Source organism: Manis javanica, chromosome 1 (assembly GCF_040802235.1).
Source record: "Manis javanica isolate MJ-LG chromosome 1, MJ_LKY, whole genome shotgun sequence".
Taxonomy (NCBI): domain Eukaryota; kingdom Metazoa; phylum Chordata; class Mammalia; order Pholidota; family Manidae; genus Manis; species Manis javanica.
The window spans coordinates 146,494,745-146,522,270 of NC_133156.1; the positions used below are offsets into that span (position 1 = coordinate 146,494,745).

Consider the following 27,526-nt stretch of genomic DNA (forward strand, 5'->3'; position numbering starts at 1 on the left):
CATTGAAAGGATCAATACCATGATGGCCTAACCGGAGTGACCAGCCTAACAGAGCACCGGCCCTACACATGTTTGCAATGTTATTTCACTGAGGTTCCTAAGGAAGTTGGAATTCTCTTTGCATCTTTGTTCCCCTGCTTATCTCCCCCTCTTATTGAGGAGGCAGGAGGCACACTGCTCCCTGCTTTCTGCTCTTAGTCAGGCTCCAACTACCCCACTGAAGGAAGAGAATAGCTTATTGCTCCGCAGGTCTCAGGAGCCAATTATTTTTTCTATTTCTCTAACTTCTCCTAGGTGTCTGTTTTGTCTATGGTGCACACTGGGACTTTTGGGAGTGGGCTCAAGGCATCTCTACTTCCAATCATCTCTTAAGCCATTACTGGAGTCCTGAGCTTCTGTCCCTGACATTTAACAACCAGGGAAAAAAGCAGTCTGGAGACACCAGGGAAGTGGGTGTGTGGATCACCCAGGGGGTGGGGGTGAGTGGATCACTCAGGAGAGGGGGTGGGTAGATCACCCAGGGGATGGGGGTGAGTGAATCCCCCAGGGGAGCAGGTGTGTGGATCTCCCAGAGGGTGGGGATGAGTGAATCACCCAGGGGAAGGGGTGTGTGGATCACCCAGGGGGTGGGGGTGAGTGGATCACCCGGGGGAGGGGGTGAGTGGATCACCCAGGAGAGCAAGTGGGTGGATCGCCCAGGGGGTGGGGGTGAGTGGATCGCCGGGGGGAGGGGTGGGTGGATCTCCCAGGGGGTGAGGGTGAGTGGGTCACCCAAGGGGAAGGGTGGGTGGATCACCCAGGGGGTGGGGGTGAGTGGGTCACCCAGGCGGGAAGTGAGGAGATCACTGAGGGGTGGGGTGGAGGGACCACCCAGGTAGGGGGTGGCTGGATTGCCCAGAGGAGGGACCAGCCTGAGCGCCAGGCAAGGAGCTTCTCGTTTGTGTTGTGAATTAGCTGTATGGTTTTCTTAATCTGTTTAAATTTCTGAGTGGATTGAAGATGTGTGTTGTCATTTTTCAAGGCCCTATTCAATAAAATATGTGGATAATTATTCCACTGGGGAAACTGGCTCCAGTCCACCAATGCCTAAAAATAGTGGGTGTCCAGACCTGTGGATTCTTTTCTCATGACCAAGAGGCCTGGCAGGCGCAGCCAGGCGGCGCGGGGGGCGGCGGCCCTTGCGAGGCGCGGACGGGGCAGCCCGGAGAGACCAGAGCGCAGGGCCCCGGCCCGCGAAGTCCGCGCCACCGGAGAGGCTCCCGTGCGCGGTGCCTGGGAGCCTACCCGGCCGCCAACCGCAGCTCCGCAGGAAGGCGCCTCTCTTCTGACTTTGAGCAGCGGTGGCCAGAGCCCGGCGGCCGCGGGGGCCGCGCAGGGAGGCCAAATCCCGGAGACACAGGTGCCCCCCCGACCGTGGGCGCGCGGCCGGGCGGCCGGGGGTCCGATCAGGAACCGGCACCACGGGGCGTCGCTGACGGAGCGCCGGTTGCGAAAAGGCCCGAGTTCCACCGCAGACATGCTGCCGAGGGCCCGAGCTGCCGAGGGCCCCGAAGGGAGCGGGCGTCCCGCTGCCGGATCCCCCTGGGCGCCCCCCAGCGGAGAGCGGCAGGGTTCGCCTCCAGAAGCCTCGGCGCCGCGCCCGGAACGTGTCGCTGCAAGCGAGCCGGCCGGGACCCCGGATCCGGTCCCGGTTCCGATGCATTTCCAGAGCTGGGCATTCCGGGGTACCGGGGAAACACGACGCCCCCACCCAGAGCTGGGAGGAGGCTCCCGACGCCGTCTCCACAGGGCTTCTGCCTGTCCGTGCACGGCCAGTGCGGACCCCACGCTCCCCCGAGGAGGGCGTGGAGGAAGACCCCCACCCACAGGAGGCCCCCTGGACCAGGGGCGAGGCCATCCTGCTGGAAAGAACACGCCGGCCCCACACATGCGTGTTTGGCCTGTGCTATATTGCCCAACATTTAAAAAGTTAAGTCACACAAGAAGAGAGAGTGACGTAGCCAAGTCACGCCGTGGCTCTTAAGAATCTGCTGGGATGTGGTGATGTCATGTCAAATAGCACCTCGCTGGCCGAAGCCATGCCGACCTCAGGGAGAGGATGGGATGGCTGATCCTCAGACAGAGGACAGAAAACAGCTGGGAATTACGGGAAGCCCCAGTACCATCTCTGACCATACCGCTGAACAAAGGATGCCACCTCACATGCGCCATGCCCCTGGCCTCTCCACATGTCGCCGCCGCCCCCTAGGCTCACAGACCGTACTGCTGTGGACCAACCTGGTGCTAGAGTTCACAGTCCCTGGGCCTATTTATTGCCTCGGTTTGGCTAACTTTAAAAACACCCATTAACAAGTCCATTTCTTTTTACTATAAAAATATTGAAGACTAATGGATGTTCTGACCCCAATATGCCTGGAAACAAGACAAAAATCATCTCAGAATTGTCAAGCTTTGCTTTGTCTTTGAGGCTGAGTCTTTCTTGGGTCTTCCGTGGATAAATGCGTCCCCTTGTGTATTCAAGTATTGAACAAACGGACATGGAGTCCCTCCTCCCACGTGATGGGCACAGGAGGGAGGGCAGGGGACCAGCCTGTGTGGTGCCTCCCATGCGCTCAGATGAGGACTCAGAGTCACGCTGATGGGAGTCAGACACCTACGTCTGTCCCCAGGAAAGGTCCCGCTAAACCCCCACCAAGAAAATGTCAAATCCTTAGTGCAAGTGCTGCTCTGGGTAAAAATCTCAGCGTGACCAACGATGTGCTTGCTCAGTGGTTGGTGCATGAGCTATTTCAGAAGGATGAGAACTTGGTGTTCCCCACCCATCCTTCTGAAGTAAAAGGGTTTTTCTAAGGAACAGAAATAGCAGAATAGAAGCACTGTTGGCACACACCACCATGTACGTTGTACCAATACGCTGTTTTTCACTGTTGGTGTCAGGTCGTTGTAGGCTTACTCACTTATGTTCCTGCACAGGCTTCCTCCCGCTGGAGACAGGGAGAGTGCCAATCCTGTCCACTCTCGTATGGCAGAGCTCAGCAAAGAGCCTGGCTGAGAGCAGTGTCCCCCACACTAAATAAAATGAACTGACACTCCAGCGCCTCCCCAGAGTACCTCCACCTCCAAACCAGCCTTACTTCCAACCACTCTTGGACTTGCTGAAACCCAAGGTCTCAGCATTTTTTGCTCAGAGCCCCTGACAGATCCATGGGCTGGCCTGTCTCTGACCTGCAGTTCAGGAGGCACCAATTTTCTGGAAGTTTCTTTGTCTTTGCCACTCCCAGTGCAATTCAAACATTCCAGACCCAGGGGCGTTTTTGACCTTTGTAGAGCTTTCCTGGTCACATCAACCTAAAGTGATAGAATTATGAGGTAAAACTTTACAGTCATTGTGGAAATCAGTGCAGTGATTTTGAAAATGAATGATGGGCTAGTCTCATCACCTGGAATTAGGTAATTCTTGCTGTTTGATTTTTTTACTGAGTGGCCCAATTGGACTATACAGGCTTTGACACCACAGAAGTCATAACCTCCTCAGAATCTGAGCCCTTTCCTGGCCCCAGCCCCTCGGCCTGCAGGCAGGAGGCGCTCAGCACACACCTGTGTGATGGTTCTCCTGCCCTCTGGCTCCTTGGTAATTCCCTGGGCAGGGAAGGGAAGTCCTAGGCTCCAAGAGACAACTCCAGCGCGGGGGAAGACGCTTTCCTAACAGCAACTGGGTATACATAGGACTTTTAAAAGAATGACTAAAGTTCCCAAGTAACGTGGGACAGACACTATTTACCTCCAGGTGCTCCAGGTGGTGAAAGGAGGAGTCTGAGGAAAGAAACACATGCAAATCTGAAAACATTTAAGGAGTAATAACCACTCCATAAGGTTGCCAGGCTCTTTGAAGCCTGCCACTGTCTGGAAGACCCCCGTGCAGGGGAGCAGAGAGAGAGGCTTTTCACGTTGGTTTGAAAATCTAAGCAACAATTTGGGAAAAATTAAAAGATTGAAATGGGTCACTTACTTCATGAGCTCAACACAACTGCTCACATTCTGAATAATCTGGGTTCTAAAACTGTCAAAGAAAATGTCATCTCAAGTAAAAGGAGATAACTCAATTTAGTTTTCCTTTGTCTTTGGCTCAATCAAATAATCTTCCTAAAATTCACTTCTAGATCTTTTGAATGGAACATGAGCTTTTTAATTGGAACACTACATTTTTTTCATAAAGTTAGAGTGATCTTGGCTAAGTTTTTTTCCCCAAAGGATCTGTCTCTTTTCAGGACAACACACTCAGCATATTATAGAGACATGGATCTGTCCCTACCCGCAGGACTATCAACGGGGGTCGACGACCTGGAGGAGAGAATGAAGGGGCAAGAGACACAAAGAACGGACAGCAAGACAGGATGTCTGATCAAGCTGACCAATTTTATTTTCTCAGGCTCAATTTATATAGGTTGTGATGAAAATATATGTAAAGAGGTGATTGGTCTTCAGTTAGCGCCGGCGGGAAGGTGTAGACAGGTGATTGGGTTTCAGGTGGCACCGGCGGGAACCGAGGACCCAGAAGAGAAGCAGGAAGTTCGCCATCTTGTGGGTGGGGGCCCTTGAGAGGGAGGTTTAAGGATGGGGCTTTCCCCTGGGGCAGCGGGTGTTCTTGAGAAGCAGGGGTTTGGCAGCGTTAGAAGGCCAGTGGAAAGAACAGAGGAGGAAACATTACTTAGTAATCTGACTGCAAGATCTATATTGATTTGGCTAGGAGAGCAACTCTGCCTTACTGCAGAAATGATTGCTGTTGTCTTAAGACTTACATAACTAGTATTGCTTAAAAGTCCATAGGCTCGCTCCCAGCATCTCCCCCTTTCTTTATTAAAAATTAAAATGATTTTGGTTGAGCAGGCTAAGGGGCAGGAACAGGGGCCTGATCCTCAGTGGATATCTGGTGCATGAAGAGGACTCTTAGTCTTACAGGCTCTGCTGAAGAGAAAGAGTTTCTCTATTAAGCACAAGGTGTCTTTTTCCTGAGGAGAGGAGAATGCAGGACACAAACCTCTATGCAATCAGGTATGTCCCTCAAGGAACCCAGGGCAGGCGTTAGCCTTTCCTTTGCAGTGCTTTGCCTCGCATCCACCTTAGTACTCAACTGGCACTCAAAGACTCCTGGGAGGGTTGCGCTGGTGCTTACTTTTGCTGAGAAGAGATAGAGGGGGGTGCTTTGTCGTCGTCATCACTCTCGCGAGCTAGTTTGTGATAGTGGACTTGGATAGGTTTGCTAACAAGGGTATCTATTTGTCTCTTTATAAGGCTCGTCAAATGTTTAAGAGCCCAAGGGCCAAAAGACAAGAGTAATATCAATCCTGTGAGGGGGCCTAGGAGAGACGGCAAGAGAGTAGTAAGCCATGGGGAGGCTGAAAACCAATTTTTATACCAACTTTCATCTTGCTCTCTTTCTTTCTTTCTTTTTTCTAACCCTTCTCTAACTCTTTTCATACTATCTCTAACTACTCCTGTTTTATCAGCATAGAAGCAGCACTCTTCTTTCAGGGCGGCGCAAAGCCCACCTTGCTGCAGAAAGAGTACGCCTAGCCCTCTGCGGTTTTGGAGAACTACTTCAGCGAGGGATGCGATTGAATCTGTCAGGTCAGAGATTCCTTTCTGCAATTCTTGGATATCTTGATCTATAGTGGCACTGAGCTCATGATAGCGGGAGTTAGAAAGAAGCAGAGAAGATATGCCTGTGCCTGCACCTACAGTCCCTAGGCCGAGCAGAACAGCGATAGTAACAGCAGTAATGGGTTCTCGGTGGGACCGTTTAGGGAGGGAAGGGTCTGAAGATTGTTCCCAGATATGGAAGAACTCATCAGGCTGGTAGTAAATGAGCCTGGGTATAACTTTTACGAGAACACAAAATCCATGCTCTTGTAAAATGGGATTGTAGGCACAGGGGGTGAGTCCGTCTAAGCAGGCCCACCAGGTGTCATTGGGGGGAACTATAAATTGGGGTCCCCATCCAATGGAGAAGATTTCTCAACAGGGGTGGGTGTACTCATGAGGGATCTTTTGAAGAGTGTTAGTTATACAAGTCCTGTTACCGACTACTTGGGTTAAGGTTAGGCCTTCCCAACTAGCGCGTTTCCAACGGCAGTTGTAGGTATCATTGGAGGTGGAGAAGTTGCCAGGGATGGCGGCACCTTCATAAAAAGGGGGGGAAGAGTGGTAACATAACCAACATTCGGCAGTAAGCTCAGGAGTGGTGGAATTAAGACTAAGGAAGGTTTGATTTATAAGGGTGAGGACAAGGTCTTTAGAGCTTGCTAGGGCGGACACTGGTGGTGTAGGGGAGGGTTTAAGACTGCTAGTTGTGAAGCTATGGTTAGGCGAGAGAGCAGAAGGCTTTGGTGGGGGAGGGTGCTTCCCACCTAGGACTGTGTTTGGGCCTATAGCAGCAGAAGGGGTGGCAGGGAACTCTTTAAGGAGTTTAATAGTAAAGGTGATGCCTTCATCATAATGTTCTTTATATAAACTAAGACCCCAAGTGTATCCTTGTGCCCAACTTGAGGCTTTTTTCCCTTCCTCAGTGAGTGTGATAGAAAGAGGATTGCACCAACCTTTGGTAATATTTCTAGGGAAGCCCTCGGGGAGTGCTTCAGGGTATTTTTGCCCTTTAAAAGGGTGGTGGGTATAATTGGCTTTGGCAGTAATATAATCCCAGGAGGAGGAGGGTCTTCAGTAAGTATCTCCTGTGGTCTCACACCCCCATGACGCACAATAATAGTCTGTCTTGCCTCCGCATTTATGAAGGAGGCTACGGGGCCGGTGCTGCCCTGGGCAAACATAAAAGGAATATGACCTGAGAACTGACCGGCGCCCTGCATCAGAGCAACCAGGGGTGGAGAGACCTGCACGAGAGATAAGAGGTGCTTCACTCTGCTTGAAAAGATGTTCTACTCCCCAAGGGGCTCCCGCACCTAGGGCCAGCTTACAGAGATCAGGTTATAAAATGCTTGGCCACCAGACGTCTGGCGAGGTTTGAGAGCAGGACCAAACAACATCTCCTCTTTCAGAAAGCACTATCCAGGTGTAGTTCCAGGGAAAGTGTCGGGATCTCGCGGGTTGCGGCGCTGGCAGATGGCTCAGAGCTGTGGTCATAATCAGGAGAATGAGGACTTTTGGCAACTGCATCTGCAATGGAAAAAGAATTTGTCTCAGGCGGAGATGGAAGCTCCAGTCTGGACTGTGGTAAGTTAGCGGTTTTAACTAGCCTTTCAGGGAGCCATCAAGGCTTGGAGTTTTGTTGGTCATAAATGCAGACGGACCCTTGGCCCCAGATAATAATGGGGTTGGGACCTTTCCATGCGAAGGTCAGTGGATCTTTCCATTTTACTAACGCTTGAAGTTCATTGGTTTTAGGGTGCCATAACCGATCAGCAGCTTAGTGTCAGTGGGAGTCGAGCGTCAAGAAGTTAATGACAAACAAGGCATGGCTAAGTTGATTGTGGGGGCTGATGGTTGTATAGAGGAGGGGGTTGTTCTTGAGGTGGGAGAGCGTGTCTTTAAGAGTTTGATGAGCTCACTGTACAATTCCTTGTCCTTGGGGGTTATATGGGATGCCTGTGATATGTTTTATTTGGAAGTCAGAACAGAAGCGCTGGAATTTAGCTCCTGTGTAACCTGGCCCATTGTCGGTTTTTATGATCTTTGGCTTGCCTAGCACTGTAAAACAGTGCAAGGTGTGGGTAATGACATCTTTAGAAGCCTCTCCGGTAAGGGGTGACATGAAGATAAAATCACTAAAGGTATCTATAGTAACATGGAGGTACTTCATCTTCCTAAAGGGGGTGAAATGAGTGACATCCACTTGCCAAATTTCATTCGGGATTAGACCCTGAGGGTTCACTCCTAAATGAGGAACAGGAAGATGTGGAGCAGAGTCATTACATTTTTTGACAATTTCTCGGACTTGCTCTCTGGTAATTTTGAACATGAGTCACAGAGTATTTGCTGAAAGGTGGTGGAGGGAGTGAGCATGCTGAGCTTGACTTAGGGGTGTACTGCTGAAAGCTAGCGCTTTAGGGGAAGGGTATGGGCGCCTTGATCAGCAAGGGCATTGCCTGCCGAAAGAGGGCCAGGGAGTCCTGTGTGAGCTCGCAAGTGGCCAGTGAAAAAGGGGTTGGAGCATCGGATTATGAGATATTGAATTTGTCTGAACAGATCAGCAGTGTTGGAGGAAGGCTTAATAAAGGGAGTGGTTTCTAGGAGAGGTACTGAGTGGGCTATGTAAGAGCTATCTGTATAGAGATTGAAAGGGGTATTAGAGAGCGATTGAAACACTTGGAGGACTGCATAAAGTTCAACAAGTTGGGCGGATGAAAAGGGAGTGGGCAGGGAGACGGGGGTTTTATCTTGAATAACATATGCTGCCCGCCCTGTTGCTGAGCCGTCTGTGAAGATGAGGAGGGCTTCTCGCAAAGGAGAGGGGGAGGTAACTTTGGGAAAAACTAGGGGATGTAGTCTGCTAAATTGAATTAAAGGATCAGTGGGATAATGATTATCTATGGTCCCAGCAAAGGAGGCACAAGCGATACCCCAGTCATCGTTGGTTTGTAGCAACCAATCTATCTGCTCTGTAGTATATGGAACAACAGGATATCAGGATCTTTACCAAAATACTGTCTGCTTAGTTTTCTTCCTTTTATAATAACAGAGGCAGCTAGGGAAAAGTAAGGTGTTAGAACTTTCACAGGTTTGCTGGAGAGGTAGACCCAAAGAAGAGGCTTGCCTCGTTGTTCAAGGGTCTTGGTAGACTGCCAGAAAACTCCTACTGGAGCATGGGTGGTGGCACAAATGATAAGATATAAAGGAGAGGAGTAGTCAATCTGAAAGGAGGTTTGTAGAGAGATAGCTTGATTTATCTGTTCTATAGCAGCAACTGCTAGGGTCGTTAGGGTGCAGGGGGAGAGGGGATGTGTGTCGCCTGCTAGTAAATTGTTTAAGGGAGTTAAGCTTTCAATGGGAAGTTTCAGGTATGGCCTTAAAAACTGTAGGTTGCCTAGCAATTTTTGAAAGTCATGCAGCGTTTTAAGGGAAGAAATGTGGAGCTCTATTTTGGGTGTGAAAATTCGGCAAGCTTGGAGGCTGTAGCCCAGGTAAGTGTAGGATTCGGAAAACTGAATTTTATTGGGAGCAATTTTCAAGTGGGAGGCTTCAAGGGTTTCTAGGAGGTGTTGGAAACAGGCAATGGCTTGAGCTTCATCAGGGGAAGCAATAAGTATGTCATCCATGTAATGAAGGAAGTAAATATGAGGCCATTGTCTCTTAACGGGGTCTAGAATTCGGGCTATGAATTTTTGGGCTAAGGTAGGGCTATTCGCCATACCTTGGGGAAGAACATGCCATTGATACCTAGGCGTTAGTTTGTTAAAGTTGATCTGGGGAAGGCTAAAGGCAAAATGGATACAATCATCTGGGTGGAGGGGAATAGTAAAGAAGCAATCTTGCAGGTCTATAACAATCTTATAATAGTTTATGGGTATAGCAGCAGGGGACAGGAGGCCGGACTGCAAGGCACCCATAGGGACCATAACTTTATTAATGGCTCGAAGGTCTTGTACGAGCCTCCATTTGCCTGATTTTTTTGTGATGACGAAAATGGGGGTATTCCAAGGGGAATTGGAAGGCTCAATATGGCCTGCTGCCAGTTGCTCCTGCACAAGCTGCATGGCGGCATGTAATTTTTCTGCATTTAGGGGCCACTGATCAACCCAGACAGGCTCGGTAGTTTTCCATGTTATTTTATCAGCATGTTGCTGGGGTACAGGCATGATTGTGGCCTCTAGGAGAAAGGGGATCTTAGTCCCTTTCTCTGAGTATTTGATACGATGGTCACAGGAGTTTTAATGCCTTGTGCATTCTTTCCTAACCCTTGGCCAGGCAAGTAGCCTTGTGTCAGCATTTGCTTGGTTACTAACTCGTTTGGGCTACACATAATAATATTCATTTGAGAGAGAATGTTTCATCTCCACAAATTGACTGGAAGCCTAGGAATTACAAAAGGAATAACTGTCCCTGAATTCCCTTCTTGATCTGACCAATGAAGGGACTGGGAACTAACTTGAGGATTTTGTGACTGTCCGATTCCCTGTAGGTGGGTGGTGGAGTTTGTAAGGGGTCAGGAAGGGGGCCACTGCTCTTTGGCAATAACAGTGGCATCTGCTCCTGAGTCTAGGAGGCCTTGAAAGGCTTTCCCATTTAAGGACAGAGTTAGCATGGGGCGGGCACGCATAATTTGTTGAGTCCAATAGACATCTGTGGTGCCTATGTCACTCGTTTCATGCTGCTCTTTAAGGCACTTATTGGAGGAAGGGATAAGTGGCAGGAGAAGAAGTTGGGCAAGGGTATATTCTGCTGGAATATATAGAGGACCCTTAAGAGTGGAGGCTAGGATCTGAATTTCTCCTTTGAAATCTGGATCAATTACTCCAGGGTGTATTTGAAGCCCTTTTAGGGAGGCTGAAGAGCGTCCCAGAATTAAGCCGAAAGTGTTAGGGGGGAGGGGCCCTCAGATGCCCGTCTGTAGAAGCTTTGTCCCTTCTTCTGCAGTCAATATTATACTGGTGGTGGAACAGAGGTCCAATCCTGGGCTATTTTTTGTGGCTCTCCAGAGGTCTGAAATTGATTTTGGGTTACTGTTGAGGGGATGAACCCAATTGCCCCAGGGTTCATCTTCTGCAGGGGGGCCGGCAGCTGCCCCCTGAAGGGGTTTCCCTAGTTCTTAAAAGGGAGGAGCAGACCTTGTATATCAGTTTTTGACCGGCATTCTTTGGCCCAGTGATATCCTTTATGACATCTGGGACAAGGGGTGGAGGGGGGGATGGATTAACTGGTCTGGGGGTATTGCAAGGATTATTAAAAGGGGGTGGATTGGGGTCAGGATTGGGAGGCCGAGGGACTTGGGGCTTTGGGCAGTCTTTGGCAAAATGACCAGGCTGCTTGCAATTAAAGCAAGTTTTTTGTGTTGAGCCAATGCCTGCCCTCTGCAAGGCAACTCCGATAGCCAGTCCAATGGCATGACTAGTTCTGGCGCCTGCGCAGAGGCGCACGAAGTCTGACACTGACTCTTTGCAATGATGCCGAAGCAGGTCTTGACAGACCAGATTAGCATTCTCAAAAGCCAGCTGTTTAATAAAAGGGTTGTCGGGCTCTTGGATTCCGAACACGCACTCAGCCACCTCTGTAAGGCGGCTGACGAAAGAGCTGTAAGGCTCATCTGCTTCCTGCCGTATCTTAGTAAGAGTGGCAGTAGCGGCTCCTTTAGGGGGTAACTTTTTCCAAGCTCCGAGGCCAGCTTGTCTAACTTGAGCCAGGAGGCCTGTGGGAAAGCGTGCTTGGACTGCTAGAGTGTTATAAGGAGCTTCACCTAAAATTATTTTTGCTGTCCAGTCTCGGGAACTGGGTAGGGTAAGATTTTTACTTTCGATTTCTTTAGCGAATTCGACAAGCTCGGCTTTCCGAAGAACAAAGTCTCCCCCGTTTAAGGCTGTGCGAGCAAGCTGATGGAATTCATTTGGGGTAAGCCAATCATTGGTGATAGATTCTAACAGAGCTAGAGTAAATGGGGCGGTGGGCCCATAATTGGAAACAGCTGACTTGAGCTTCTCTAGAGCTCGGATATCTAGGGGTGAAAAGGATGTTCTTTTTATAGGGGCTGGGTCTCTCATCACTGGAGGCCTGTCGCTAGGACACGGGCCTCTTTCGGCTCGGTCTTCAGGGCTATCGTTTAGATGGTCATCTCCATCGTCATGCCATGAATCTCTCTGGGCTCTATCATCAAGAGTAGTACTCATGGGACCTTCTTCTCTCATATCAGGATCAGTTCCCTCTTCTTCAGGGTTATCGGGGTCAAATAACTTAGGGGAAGGGCTCCGGGGAATAGAAACCCCACTCCGTAGGGAGACAGGAAAAGTCAGGACAGGGTTGGGTGATTTTTTTGTTTTGTGAAAAAGTGATTTCGAGGGATGGGGAGTACTTTTAGAGGAAGAATTTGGGGTGTGGGTTAAATGAGTTAGTTTGGAGAGCTCTTGATCTAGGTCGCGAATGGCTTGTAGGAGTTGGATTTGTTCTTTTCTATTTTTGTCCATCTGCTTGAGGACTGAGAGGTCATTTGCAGCATGTCAACGCTCACAGGAGAGAGAGGAGAAGGCAGGAAACATTTGGTCAAGAACAAGAGGGTTATAAGGTGGCAGGGGAATGAAGGGTGGTAAGGTTACTGCTTGTGGGTGAAGTGCAGAGGCAAGGGTGATGATAGTGGCCTTAGGTGGCCAGTCAGGATTGTTATAATGCGCTGCCTCTTCTTCTAAAGTGGCTTCATCAGTGGGATCAAGGGGCTCAGCAGGACTTAAGTCACTGAGGCTAGGGTAAGTATTTGGGGGAGGGATAGCAGGGAGAGGATGGGAGTCAGCGGAGTTATTAGGGGAGGAAACTTTTTCCATCAGTGACGGGGAAAGAGACTCAATAGTCGGTAAGGGTGGGAGTCTGTCCGATATTTGAGAGGGGTTTGCAGCGGAATCTGAAGGATATTCTTTGAGAGAAGGGGAGGCTGGCCGAGAAGCCTCGGAGGGGGGATGAGAGTGAGATCTCATGGTTTTTCCTCTCTCAATGACAACTTTTTGTAAATCGAGCCACTCGCGATGAACGCGCAAGATATCATTAATAAGGTTCCAATAGCTAAGTGCTGACACAGGTACTTTTTCTGGACCAAAAACTCTATAATAGTCTTGAAGGCAATCGCTTACTCAGCGCCATTTCTTTTCACTAATGGTCCCTTCTTGAGGGAACCAGGGACACACATCTTCAATAAAGACTAAAAAGCGTTTCAAATCTTTTTTCTTAACCCTTGTTCCTCGTGTCCTGAGGGACTCTTTGAGTCTGGCTATAAACAAATCTTCTTGTGAGGATGCTTGCCTCATGACTTACCTTCTCAAATGCGTCGCTGATTGAGTATATACGAGTCTGTCTCACTCTGGGTTCAGAACATGGCGACTCTGGTGAGGGTCTCGTAGCTGCAGACACCTCCTTTCATGGGTGGGCCCATGGGCCCACCCTCCTGGGGGCGACGTTCTCACCTCTCCAGTCTGTCGGGCCCCACATTGGGCACCAGTTGTCCTGACCCGCAGGACTATCAACGGGGGTCAACGACCTGGAGGAGAGAAAGAAGGGGCAAGAGATACAAAGAATGGACAGCAAGACAGGATGTCTGATCAAGCTGACCAATTTTATTTTTCTCAGGCTCAATTTATATAGGTTGTGACGAAAATATAGTAAAGAGGTAATTGGTCTTCAGTTGGCACCAGTGGGAACGTGTAGAGAGGTGACTGGGCTTCAGGTGGCGCCGGCGGGAACCGAGGACCCAGAAGAGAAGCAGGAAGTTCGCCATCTTGTGGGTGGGGGCCTTTGGGAGGGAGGTTTAAGGGTGGGGCTTTCCCCTGGGGCAGCGGGTGTTCTTGAGAAGCAGGAGTTTGGCAGGGTTAGAAGGCCAGTGGAAAGAACAGAGGAGGAAACATTGCTTAGTAATCTGACTGCAAGATCTATATTGATTTGGCTAGGAGAGCAACTCTGCCTTACTGCAAATGATTGCTGTTGTCTTAAGACTTACATAACTAGTATTGCTTAAAAGTCCATAGGCTCACTCCCAGCATGGATCAAAGCACGTTTTCCACGAAACACACAGCTATTGGAGGAAGATGGAGAAACTTGCACCTTGTTCTTTTACCACGGATTTCTAAGGATGAGTTTGTGAAATCTTAAGTGTCGTAGGAAAAACATGCATACAAATATGCTGGAATTATGTTATTAATTAATAAAGGCTTCTCTAATAGGAGAATCCATTTCATGTCTAACTAATAAAGTGACAAACCATGGGGGTGTCTCTCAAAGTATTTAGAGGGGAGGTAGAACATTTTGTTTCAAACCATCTTATTTGCAAAACGCCTAAAGCACGCAAGGCACGGCCACCAGGGCAAAGGCTTTTCCAGAGTTCAAGGTTTTAAAACAGCTGTTGTTGACGAAGGAAGTCATTAAAATCACCTTGAAAACAAAGACAGTTTTATTTGAGCCAAAATTTGGACCTACACCCAGAAGACGTAACCCCCATGAGTGGAGTAGGAGATTTCTGCCAAAGAGCCCAAGTCATACAAAGCGTTTATGTCCTCCAGGTGACAGGAAGGAGAGACAGACCTCAAAGGGGCACATTTCATTTACATAAGACATGTTATACAAAGAAGAGTTGGGGACAATACACATCCTGGCAGTCACCTTGCTCCGAGGGAAATTAAGAGGAAAGGTAAGCATTTTGTTTATCCTTTACTAGGAATGTGGATGCAATCTGTTTAACCTTCAATTCAACTGATGCTTTTCTTTTCTTTGAGCTTTCCATGAGTGGCTATTTTGAAACTCCCATAGTTACTGAAACCTTCAAAACTTAGACCTTAGACTATTTTTGGTGGTCCCTATTTCTCTCCCTGTTTCACATTGAACAAGTACTGCCGGCACTGGCATATTATGGATAGTCTGCTAATTAAATAGGCAAGTTTCAGGTTAAAATGCAACCACCTAGGGCCCAGTCTCCTGCTCTCTAAAATGTAATGACATACAATTTCACAGGATAAAAAAGATGGTAAATTTAAGCCCAACATGGGAAAATATCTTCTACATTTGTGCATTTTTTACAACAGAATATTTTGAGGAAAAAACATGTATACTGTTCTTAGTTGGTGGATTATGAAACAAACCGAGTTCAATGGGTTATGATGATATTTTAAGAATAGAACAACCCAAGTGAAGGGAGGAACTATTCACAGAACACTTTCTGACTGTGAGACATGCTTAGAAGCCCCTGACCCAATCAAATGCATATATTTATTTCAAACATCTGCATTTATATTTTACATGTAAAGCCGTAATGCATTTTGAATTGATTTTTGCATAAAAGGTCAGATAGGAAATCTATTTTTTTTCTAAATAAGTAATTGTTTGGTCCAATATACTGTATCTCTGATAATTGAGATTATAATGTGTTAAATTATCACAAACACTTGAATATATTTCTAAAGTCCCTTTCTGTTCTGATTTTTGGTCTGAAAATTGCCAGAAAAATGCCATTTTAATTGTTAGATGGTAAATTGGTATTTTTAATGTCCAGTAAGGTGGAGGGGTGGGGAAGGAAAGGGGGAGAGAAAGGAGGAGAGGGAGGGGGGCGGGTTACGCTTCTTCAAATTTGGATGTTATTTTACAAAACACAAACTATCTTGTTTATTCCAGTAAATGTATTGTTTCAGGTAAAACTTAGAATAATTTTGTCAAGGTCCAAAAAATACCAATAGAATTCTATAAATTTAAATGTATTAAGTTACATTTTTAGATTCAATAAGTTGTATTAAATATATATAAGAATTAAATCCAAGTCTTCTTACCCAGGAAAGTATTGTGTCTCTTCACTTATTTAAGAATTTTATGTTTCAAAGTGCTATTTCTGATTTCACAGTGACTCTGCACATTCATTTTAAGTTTTTGCTAAAATCTGTATTTTTCTATTGAAAATAAGTAGAAGATATTTTTTTTTTACTTTACTGGTTATTGATGCTATGTCAAGAAGATATTGATTTCTGTGTATTGGCTTGCTAACCAACCATTCAATTTGAGCCTGTTATTGATTAAAGTAGTTTTAATAAGTTGATTCCCCTGAGCTTCTCAGGTAGACAATTAAGTTGCCTGTAAAGACAGATAATATTGTCTCTTACCTTGTGGTATGCAGCTCATATTTTTCTAATACTTTTTCATTGTCTAAAATTTTCAAATCAATAATGAAACATACCAGTGATTGTAGGCATTTCTCTTATTCTTGGTTTTGGTGAGAGTGCCCATATATTTTCATTGCTAAATATAATTTAATTACTGGCTTCCAATAGGTTATGAGATTATTAAGGAAATAGTATTCTATTCCTAGTTCTAGAAGAATTTTTTAAAGTTCAAAATGAATATTATCAAACACCCTTTTATGGTTACAAAAAGTCATATAGCTTTTCTCTCTTGACCTATTTATTCATTCAAGAGCTATAGAGCAGCTTCATTTATGTTACCCTTTAACAATAAAATACACATAGACTTGGTAGATTACTGGAATAGATTACTGGACAATACATTAATATTTTATCAAAGTTTTGCATCTAGGAGACTCATGTAGTTTAAACAGTGGCACTTGTTCCTTAAAGATTTCATGATCATGATTTGTAAAATACCTGGCTGTCACAGCACTACTGAAGACAGAGCTTTGATCTTTTAAAATGCCAAGAGCTCCTCCATGGTTTTCTATTTCTTATCAAATCCATTTCAGTGATTTGCACCTTCCTAGCAAAACATCAGTGTTTTCAAGCTCACATAGGATAAAGTTGTGTTTCTATCCATTTCTTTTTTGTCTTTCTAAGTAAATTTTCCTTTTTTTTTTTAAACACTGTTGTTTGGCAACTGAAGATTGATTAAAGTTACATATTGTTAGAAAAAGCATAAAACCTAAATGTGATTTATTCCCACCAGGAGGTTTAAACATTTTAACAGTAAGGTAATAACAAAGGGCCACATGGTAGAAAATATGCCAGGAAGCTGCTGCTCAGGCTAAGAGTGGGGGTTGAGGGAGGTGGGGGGTAGGAATTGGTAAGGGCCTGGCTATACCTGTTTGAGTTTTTTTAAACCTACCAGTGAAATTAAGACAAATGTAAGAGAAGGCCCAATGTGGATATAATTGGCTTAGGCGACATCCGGGAAAGAATGTGAACCCTGTAGTACTCAGCCAATGAAGAACCAGGGGAGGGACTAGTGTGCTAGGGAATAAATTACTTGGGGCCAACGGCCCCAGGTGTGCCTGCTCACCAGACACCCGATCTTGCAAGACTGTCATTAAAGCCTGGCTCGGCTGTTCTCTTTGTCTCCATGTTCACTTACTGAGTTTGGACCAGTGAGTGTGTTTCTCACACATATTCACTCTGAACTGTACATCTAAAAGTATAAAATGACCTGTTCTCATTCAAACCTCTGTCTCGAGTGTGAGTCGGCATTTTACCAGAAAAACAAGGCACCTGTTACTAGTATGACAGTAAGAGAGTTATGCTAGGAATTAGGGCTTCCAGGTGTGGGAGGGCTTAAGGGACTGAAGGTCTAGAAAGGGAAGTGGAGGATCAGAGAAACAGCCACTCACCAGCTCGCCTGAAACACCGAGGCAAATGGACACATGGAGCTCGCAGATCTAGCCTCCAAAGTGGGACCATAAAAGGTGAACCCATGGTAAGGTCTAGGGAAACTTCTGCCTCAGGGGAGATGCTGCCTCTGAGTGACTGCTGCCTGGGCAAGTCTACAACCAAGTGCCTTGTGGCGGCCTGGGGATATGGTTGGTCAGCAGGGCCAGCAGTCAGGAGGCTGAGTTCAACCCTGAGCAGTGGAGAATAAAGACAGCTAGGGTCTACCAGTTGTCTCTGTTTGTCTATCATTATATCTGACCATGACAACCTTCTAAGATTAGTAACTTCTAATTCTAAGGTAAATGATTTCCACCTTCAAAATTTTGTGCATTTCTCCTTTGGTCAACTGTAAGCAGAACAATACAGAGAATGAAGTTCTGGGAAATGTAGTTCTCCGTCTTCACCAAGTTCGTGTTACACAAACCAACATACATTGAGTTATATTTTGTCTGGTACTAATTTGTAATTGTTATTTGCATCTTGATTTATCTTCCCAATATGGCTTAGAGCATACTTTGATTCTCGTGTAAATAGATTTTTTTCTGATTTTAAAATAGTAAGTTCTCTAGATAACCTTTCTAAGAATAGTAGAAGACTGTGTAACTAATATGTTGATATAGGGAAAGTAAAATGGTGCAAATACTTGATCAACTCATAGGAAGTTATGAAAAGAGGAAAGAGGAACATAAAGCAGGTGGATTGAATAAAAAGCAACTAGTAGTAAGGTGGTAGATATAAACACAACCATCTTAGTAATTACATTAAATACTCCATGGACAAGACGGTCAGTCAGCTTTAAACCCAACTATAAGCTGTTTATAAGAGACAGACTTTAAATATCAAGACATAGAAGACTGAAGGTAAAAGGATGGAAAAACGAATGCCAGGAAAAACAAACCAAAAAAAAGCTGGTGTACCTATACTGACATTAGACAAAGTCAACTGTACAACAAGAAGTGTTACTAGGGATAAACAGCTGAAAAGTATAAAGGGGTCAGTCCACTAAGAAGATACAACGAATCTTAATCTGTATGTATCTAATAACAGGGTTTCAAAACATATGGAATGCAAAATTGATAAGACATAAAAGATAAACAGATGAATTTACAACCATAAGAGGAGATATTAGCATATTTATGTCAAATGTGTTATAAAAATATAAGAAGAGAAATTGAATAACTTGGCCTAAATGACATATAGAATACTGCACTATGAACCCACACATACACATTCTTTTAAATTGCCCATGAAGCATTTACCAAAACTGATCATGGCCAGTCAGTAAAACAAGCTTCTAAAACATGTCAAAAAATTAACATAATAGAATGCTTTCTTATCAAAATGGAAATAAGCTAAGGGGAAAAAAACTGGAAAATTCCCAACTGTTTGAAAACTTAGTAGATTGTAGAGTTTTAAATAACCCATGAGTAAAAGAAGAAATCAGAAAGGACATTAGAAAATATTTGAAAATAATTGATTATGAATCCATGACATATCAAAACCTGTGGTATATAGCTAACATTGTGCTTAAAAGAAAAATCCATAGCCTGAAATTCATATATCACAAAAGAAGACAGGCTGAAAGTCAGCCTTCTTCATCTCCAGAAGCTGGAAAAGAATAGAATATTTAAAAAGCAGCAAAAGGAATAAATGAAAGCAGGGTCAGAAGTCAATGAAATAGAAAAGAAATATAAAACAGAGAAAATTAATGAAGCAAAAAGCTCATTCTTTGAAAACATTAATAAGTTGATCAAGAAAAAGGAAAGAAAGACTACATATATAACCAATTTCAGGAAAAGAGAAACCCATCAATTGTACACAAGATTTTCAAAGAATGAAAAAGAAGGAATAACTCCCAACTCACTTTTGAGGACAGCATGAAATTGCTACCAAAATTTGTCAAGGATTTCACAAGAAAGGAAAATTATGGGCCAATCTCTCTTGTGAATGCAGGTGCAAAAAATCCTGCATAAAGGATAAGTGACATTTAGCAGCATATAAAAATGATAGTACACAGGCCAAGTTTAGGTTCATTACAATATAAGATTTTACATTTGAAAGTCAATCTATACAATTTACCGCATTAACATTAAAAGGTGAAAAATCATGTGATCATCTAGATGCAGAAAAATAAAATATTTTATCAGATTGAATACCCATCCATGATTTTAAAAAAGCACAGAAGTTTTGAAAATGAAGACTAGGATGGCCCATCCTTAATCTAATAAAAGGCATCAACAAAGACCATCATGTAAACCTCTTAATGATGAAATATTAAACTTTCCCCATGATCGGGAATGAGAAAGGCTGTCCATTGTCACACAATTCATCACTACACTGAAGACAAGAAAAAATAAGCCAAGAGAATTATAAAGAAATAAACTTATTATTTGCTGATGACATGATTGTGTAGTTAGATAAGCCAAAGAAATCTACAAAGTATTCGAATTAATAATCAAATTTAGCAAGGTTATGGAATACAGAGGCAATATGCCAAAAACTCAATTGTATTTTTAAATACCAACAATAACACAAAGTAACACCTGAAATTTTAAAAATGTATCATTTACATGGCATAAAAATGATAATATATCAATTACATGGCAATAAAAAAAAACAAAAATAGGTAATATCAAAATATGTGCAAGACTTCGAAAAACTACAAAACATTCTTGAGAGACTAAAGACTTAAGTGAATGGAGGGATAGAGAGAGCATCTCCACTGATTAGAAAACCAATATTGTACCGATGCCAATCTTCTCAAATTGATCTGTGTATTGAACCCAGTTCTAAGTAAACCCCCAGCAAGCAGATTCCAAAATTTGCATATGGATATGCAAAATGCTAACCTAGCCAAGAGAATCTTGAGTTAGAAGAATGAATTTGGAGTCCCGCTCTTGGTTTCTTCCTTCAACTTTAAATTTGTTCATATCAGCTTTCTGTAGACATGACTCATAAATACCACATGCTTACATTTTGTTTAAAGGAACTTTCTGAAAGTTTTGTTTTTTTCTGTAGGATATTATGTCATTTATAAGTTTTATTTAAGCTGATAAACTTTTGCTTTATTTTGTTATCTTGTTCTTTGGTTTACCTTCTATGTTTGTTGCTTCCTCCCTCCTTTTATTTTTTAATATTTATTTGTTTGTTTGCTGGCATAAAGGAGGTGCTTTATATTCTCTGGTCTTTTGCAGTTGTACATCCTGGCTTTTACTTCTGGAAATGGTTCTATTGATTATTTTTTGTGTAAGCTTATGAGCAGACCTTCCCTAATTCTCAGAGTGAAGATTTCAGTGTTACTTTTCAATTTACCACCCATTGCTCCATCTCACCCAATACCCCAAGTACGCACATAGACGGACACACATACACTGATCATAATCCTACCTTCTATCCACTTCTGTGTATTTTTAATATGATCAGGCATTTTTTATCCACTCATTCAATTTCACTGAGTTGTACATTCTAAATCCTATCTTTCGAGAATAATTTATTTACTTCCTCACTCATGCCTGTAATGTTCTCACCCTCAGTCTCCAGCTGTTGCTTCATGTCTCAGCTAGTAGGAGCACATGTACAAGGCGCTCACTCCAGCATTTGAACCCAGAAAACCTGAGTATTTCCTAAACATCAGTGAAGTGCCTTATGGGTCATTTTGGCCGCTTCCATTGGCTAAAAATTCAAGTGGAATAAACTAAAAATGACATGAAACACTAGAAAGAATAGACAAATGGAATCATTCACAAGTGTTTAAAAAGAAAAATACTTTCAAAGAAAAATAATTAGTGACGACTTGGCCTTCGAGATAGCAAACAGTACTGTAAGAATATAGTATTCCAGGAATCTTGAGTCTAGTAGATTAACAAGCGAAACAGAACAAGAATAAGTAAGTAAAGAACAAGTAAGTAAATTAACAAGCAAACAAGAACAGCAAAACAGACCCAGGTAGATGTGGAATTTAGTTAATGAAAAGAGGTGGTATCTCAAATATTTGATCCTCTCTGAACTCTGCAAGGATCCCCATTTCACAGGCAAGAAAAATGAGGTCCAAGAGTTAAATACTCCTCCCAAGATTCCAGTCTTGGGTGTCTGAGCCCAAAGCCTGTCTCTTGCCACCTGCAGCCTGACCTCTGTGTGGACTCCATGTCTTCTCTGCTCCCTTGGCCCTTGGACACCATACCTCAGGTGTGGCCCTCATGGTTTGCTGCTCAGCTCTGCAGACAAAGGCTGTTCACAGACGGGGGTTTTCAATGTCAAGGTTACACTTACATCTCTCGCTGTATTTCAGTCACTGGATTCTGTGCTCTGTTCTTGTGTATTCACATAAAATAGAAATTCCCTTGAATTTGCTTTTTTTCAAATTAAGGTATCATTGATATACAATATTATGATGGTTTCACATGAGCAACATTGTGGTTTCAACATTCACCCATATTCTCCAGTCCTCACCCACCCTCTTTTTGCAGTCAGTGTCCATCACCGTAGTAAGATGCTATAGAATCATTACTTGTCTCCTCCACATTGTATTGCCTTCCCCGTGACCTACCTATATTGTGAGTGCTAATTAGAGTGCCCCTTACTTCCATTTTACCTCCCTTCCCCCATCGCCCCCATCCCCTCCCTTTTGTTAACCGCTAGTCCCTTCTTAGAGTCTGTGAGTCTGCTGCTGTTCTGCTGAACTTCATTTTTTCTGAGCCCATCTTGCTGAATGCTGTGTGGAGTCAGTAATGCAGGTGTACTGGGGTGGCCCTTCCTGGCTACACAGTAAGTGGCACTGGCTGGGGGTCACAGTGCCTCACTGGGCACCTGAGAGAGGCATGCTTTTCAGAACGGCTGGGTGAGAACAGCACAGAATGGTGCCCACCTTAGAATACAGGGCTCCCAAAAAAGAAAAGAAAGTGTCCACTGTCCCAGAAGAAATCTGACCATCTGGCTTTATTTGCCCCAGGGCCTGAGCAGGGGGCTGGAGATAGGACAGCCCAGAAAGGAAGGCCCTGGCGCTTTACACAAACATCTTGATGTCCCTGGAGATTCTGATGTATGGCCACTGTCACGAGCCCCTGAGCCCTCAAGCCGGCTTTCTTCTCCCCATCAGGATGCAGGCCTGATGCTCTGCAGGCTGACCACAAGAGACATAACTGCCAGAAGGATGGACGGAGGGAGGCCTTTGCAAAGTAGAAATTTAATTTGGTGGGAATAGTTGGACCAAGTGGTTGAAAGCGCTTCTCAGGCTGACCTGACTCCAGGAGCCATAGGGGTAGGAGGCCTGAGAGGTGACCTTGAGGATAGAAAGGAACTCCTGCCAAAACTACTTGACCATGAAAACATTCCCAGTTTCCACAGCTGTCAAACATAACAGAAACTAGCCACCAGGATGCAAGGATGAGTTCTGGGTCAGAACTGTCCCTATTTCCCCATTCAGCCTGAACCTCCAGCCCATTCAGTCCCCACACCCACCTACTTTCAGCTACCTTGGCCTTCACAGTGCCTCGACCCCCTCCCTGGCTGTTCTCTTTATCTGGAAGTCCCTATACCCTCCCCCAACCCCCTGCCCAGTTCCCACAGCCGATTCCTTCTCACCTTACCTTATGTCGCCTTCTTGGAGAGGCCCTCTTTGATGACCCCACTCCCCCACCATCTAAGAAAGTGCAATGTTTGAATCATGGACCCCAAAACTCACATGTTGAGCCCTAATCCCAGTACTCCAGAAAGTAACTGTACTGGGAGACAGGCCTTTAAAGAGATGATTTAGTAAAACTGAGGCCATTAACATGGGCCCTGATCCCACAGAACTGGCGTCCTTCTCAGAAGAGAAGATTAGGGCGTGCAGAGAGGACCGGGCCCCATGCACACAGGAACATCAGGTGAGGACACAGCCAGAAGCGGCCATGTGCACCCAGGGGAGGGGCCTCGAGAGATACCAGCCCTGCCCACGCCCGGACCCTGGGCTTCCAGCCTACAGGACTGTGAGAACGTAATGTCTGTTGTTTAAGCCAGTCAGTCTGTATTTTATTATGGTGGCTGAGCTAAGAGCGTAAGCCTTCCCAGCTGCTCCTGCGACAGAGCCCCCATGAGTGTCAGTCACATGTGACTTTGACCTCTCATCCCCCATGTGTGTATGTGAGACCTGGTCCAACGGCTTTCCACTGTAATAACACCGTGTGAATGAGGGCCGCTGTGGCTGGCTCAGTGAAGAAACCCCCCCGCCCCCATAAATTACTGTTGCATAAAATAGTTATTAATTGTCCCTCAAGTGTGAGGCCCAAACCATAACTGTCCACTCAGTGACATCCCTGTGGGCCTGTCCGTTCTCTGTTTCCTGTACACATCTTGATAGATTTTTTTCAAAGGTGCTCAGCTAATGTCGATGGTGTTGAAACTGCTTTATATCTGTGTGATGGGTTTGGAAATGTTAAATGCCTATGGCTTGTTCGATTTGTAAACACGCTTTATAATACTACATAGTAAATAAGTTTCAGTGGTTTTGAAGAGGTTTTTATGGCATTCCTAAAGACAATTTCTGATCACCCCAAACTGGGAACACAGGAATGGGAGAAGGGTAGGTAGGGATCTAGAGCCTATAATACTCAGCTTGGACTATTTAGAATTCATGATATAGAAAAAGTCTTAAGTCTTTCTTAAGTTATTGCACTTTCCTGCACCCATTTTGAACTGTAACAAACAGACTCAGGTTACTTGTGGTTTGAGGTCTACAAAATGCTAAAGTAGTCTCAAGACTTGGGGGGTCACCTCCTCAGAGAAGACTTCCCTGACCTTCTGAAAGTGTAGGAATGTCCCTTCTCCCTCCCCCTAAACTTGACACCCCATGGTACCCTGAAGGCTTACCATCCCCATAGTCACCCCCTGGCGGGTAGTCACAGTTTGCCTGGTAGCCTCCCCGTCTGACTGGGTTCTGGCTTCCTGATCCCCCCATTGCAGGACCACTGCAGGCAGACCCCAGAAGGCACTCAATGAATCAAAAGATGGAAAAATCCACCATAAAAGGAAAGGTAACATGGGTGAGGGTGTTGCGGGCAGGAGTCTGCTATGCCTTCCTAGTCATCTGTGCCTGTCTGGACTGAACCCCAGCACCTGGCAGCAGGCAGAGCCCCAGGTAAGCTGACATGGGGGACAGCCAGGAGGCTGTGGAGGAGCAGGTGCAGGCTGTGCCCTCCTGCTCGGCCCCCTGCTGCAGGAACCACCCTGCCCCTCAGGCCATCCCCAACAGCCCCCTTACCTAAGCCTCTGCGTGACTCCCAAGGCCTCCACCTGCCCAAGAGTGTTAGAAACTCTTACTATGAATTACTCTTGATCAGAATTAGTCATTTTGGTTTTTGCAAACATGGTGATATCATCAAGACAGAAAAGGGTAGGACACTTGCTCATAAAGGTTACCGGATGGTTAATGGTATGTGTCTACTTGGCTGGGTCATGGTGCCCAGTGGTTGGGCCAAACACTAATCCAGGTGTTCCTGTGAAGGTATTTTGTAGATGTCATTGTAGTTGGAATTTATAATCAACTGAATTTAAGTCAAAGGAATTATTCTTGATAATGTGGGTGGGCCTTCTCCAGTCAGTTGAAGGCCTTGATAGCACAAAGGGAAGTTTCACAGAGAATTAGGAATTCTGCCTGAACACTGCAGTGTCAGCACCCATCTGAGTTTCCAGCCTGCTTTCCTGCCGGCCTGCCTTACAGATTTTAGACTTGCCAGCCCCATGATCGCATGGGCTATTCATCCTACTGGTTCTGTTTCATGGGAAAGCCCTTACTGACACAAGTGCATGCTTAAAATGTGATGCATGGATCAAAACAACACACGTTTGCAAGGAACAGACTTCCCCCACAGAATCAACTGCTTGGCTTTCTGTAGCAATTGAATAAAATTCAATGGAAAACTGCTTTAGTTTCTGCTTTTCCTATACCTCAGAAACCTGACTGAGATTAAATCAAGTCACTAATACGTGACTACTAGTATGCAATTCTACTTGGCTACATATATTATAATTTGATTATAAAAAGCTATTTATATGCAACAACATTAATATAGGACTCAACCTTTCATTACTTATGCATATGAGCATTCTGGCTCCTATTTTCATTACTGAACAGTGTAGTTTTAGGGGGAAAATTAATATCCTGCTATTGCTATTGGCAAAGGGGTCTGTGGATTGGGGATAAAGTCACCCTCTGATAGTGAATTTAGGCAGAGTCAAGACAAACAGGTGGAACCAGCAATGAGTAGAAACTTCAGATCCAAAGTGTGCAAATCTGAAGCTGCTGGGCCTTCCCCACAAGCAGATGCCCTCCCACCCCTGCAGCCCTTCTTTTCTCTGTTAATGGCCCCTCCATCCTGCCAGCCACTCAGAGCGAACTCTGGTGTCACCTGTTACTCCTATCTTTCTCTGACCCTTATTTAGCATGACCTGCTGGCTCTTCATGTGCACCCAAAATCCAGCTTCTCCAGCAGGCCTGCTGCGAGCACCATGGCCCCCACCCTGTCTCTCTGCCCTGAGTTCCTGCAATGGCCTCACCATAGGTTGAATGTTTGCAACCCCCAAATTTAATTGTTATATGCTACCCTCCAAAGTGATGGTGTTAGGAGGTGGAGGCTTTGGGAGGCAATAAGCCACGGGGATGGAGCCGTCGGGTGTGGAGTCAGTGCCTGACAAAGAGGCCCCAGGGAACTCCTTGGCCCTTTCTTCATGTCAGCGCACAGGAAGAAGCCTGCAGAGAGGCCTCACCTGACCACGCTGGCACCCTGGCCTTAGACTTCTGGCTTCCAGAACTGTGAGCAATAGATTCCTGCTGCTCTTCAAGTGCCCAGTCCATGGTGTTCCGTGCAAGCAGCCTGAATGGACTGAGACAGCTCCTGGTGTCTCCCGGCCTCTCGTCTTGCTCTACCCGACATGGGAGCCTGGGTGATTGGATCAAGGGTATGCCCTGCACCAGGTCAGGGCCCCCTCTGCTCAGACCCCGGGGGCTTGCCACCTGGCCAAGTGAAAGCCACCGTCCTTGCACTGGCCTCCAGCCGGGGCCCTTATGAGCTGGCCCACTCCCTCTGCCTCCTCTCCCTCTGGCCCTCACACTCCTGATACCCCAAGTCCTGCTCTAGCTTTTCATTTGTTCCCCTGCAGCACTTCCCATCTCCCATGTGCTATGGTCACTCACTTACCATATTCACTGTGGTCTGTCTCCTTCCACTTGCATATGAGCTTACACACCTGCTGTGTCCCCGTGCTGCCCAGGGCTGGGCACATGCCCATGCATGCCTTCTTTTAATGGGGTGAATTAATAACTGAAGGATGAGTAAAGTACCTTGTACTTGGGGAGGGGTGGAGGAAACGTGGCAACTCCCAAGACTGCCCAGCTAATCAGGGATGTTCGTACAGGTGGCTGTAATACGTACGCAAGCATGCTCTGCCGGGCAAGTCCAGGAACACACAGGAAGAAAGCAAGTGTCTTGCCAGTGGTTTCAGCCCTTGGCAAGTTCATCTTGATTCGGTGAGGCCGAAAAATGAGAATGGAATGTTCTTGGGGTGAAAACTTTACTCCCATGGTGGCAGGTCAAGCACTAGAATCCCAGCTGCCTCAGAGCGAGTCTACATGCAGCAAGCTGGTCTCAGGCTCTGTCCTCGGCGTTGCCACCCCTCCAGCCTCTGCTCTCTCCTGCAGCCCTCCAGCGCAGAGCACTGGGTGGAGCTCTTTATATAGAGCCGATAACACATTGGCCACACGTGTGCAGTGAGCAAGGCGCAAGCAGACCAGTGCCAGGTGAGAATCCTGGCCACAGGAACCTTCATTTTCTCTGTAGCATGGCTCGTAATGGGCGTCCAAGGAGATGACGCTGGCAATGACCAAGGAAAAAGGAAGCCACCCAGGCAGCAGCCTCTCCAGGGCCGAGTGACATCTGCTTGGAGCACACCTGCTACCATTCGCTCTTACTCCATGCTCAGCCAAGGACTGTCTGACCACTAGTGGGGTTCCCCAGGTCTTGGAAGGGTGCCTGGGACACGAGGCCTAATCATCCTGGCTACTAGGTGGACAGATCTTGCTTTACAACTCCCTTGGTGTCACTCTGACTGGCATCCTGGCCCCGGGTCAGTCCTGCACATCCTCTAAGCAGACCTGTGGTGGGGAGGTTCCCCAGCCTCGTGCATGGGGATCCTGTCCGTGAGGTCCCTCCTGCCTGGCAGCCTGTAGTCTCCTCTGCACAGACCCCTGTGTGTCAGGGAGAAGGGTCACATCAAGAGAG

The 27,526-nt window shown here is 45.8% G+C and overlaps 2 long non-coding RNA genes across 8 annotated transcripts in view; one reads left to right on the forward strand and one right to left on the reverse strand.

The window, feature by feature from the left end:
- The first annotated feature begins 4,634 nt into the window (after nt 1-4,634).
- Nucleotides 4,635-27,526, forward strand: part of LOC108401276 (uncharacterized) — a 34,323-nt gene continuing 11,431 nt past the window's right edge. Inside the window, exons 1-5 of one of the 7 annotated variants that reach the window (XR_005063065.2) lie at nt 4,635-5,052; nt 5,508-5,628; nt 7,053-7,227; nt 11,474-11,556; nt 14,199-14,326. This is a non-coding gene — a long non-coding RNA (uncharacterized lncRNA). Of the gene's footprint in view, nt 5,053-5,507; nt 5,629-7,052; nt 7,228-8,817; nt 9,135-11,473; nt 11,557-14,198; nt 14,327-27,526 lie in introns of those variants that run through there. The other 6 variants (XR_012131903.1, XR_005063067.2, XR_012131904.1 and 3 more) reach the window with 6 other exon arrangements.
- LOC140849711 (uncharacterized) lies at nt 5,594-26,665 on the reverse strand. Its single transcript, XR_012131905.1, has 3 exons — nt 26,447-26,665; nt 12,961-13,183; nt 5,594-7,170 (listed from the first exon to the last, which is right to left on the reverse strand). It is a non-coding gene; the product is annotated as an uncharacterized lncRNA (long non-coding RNA).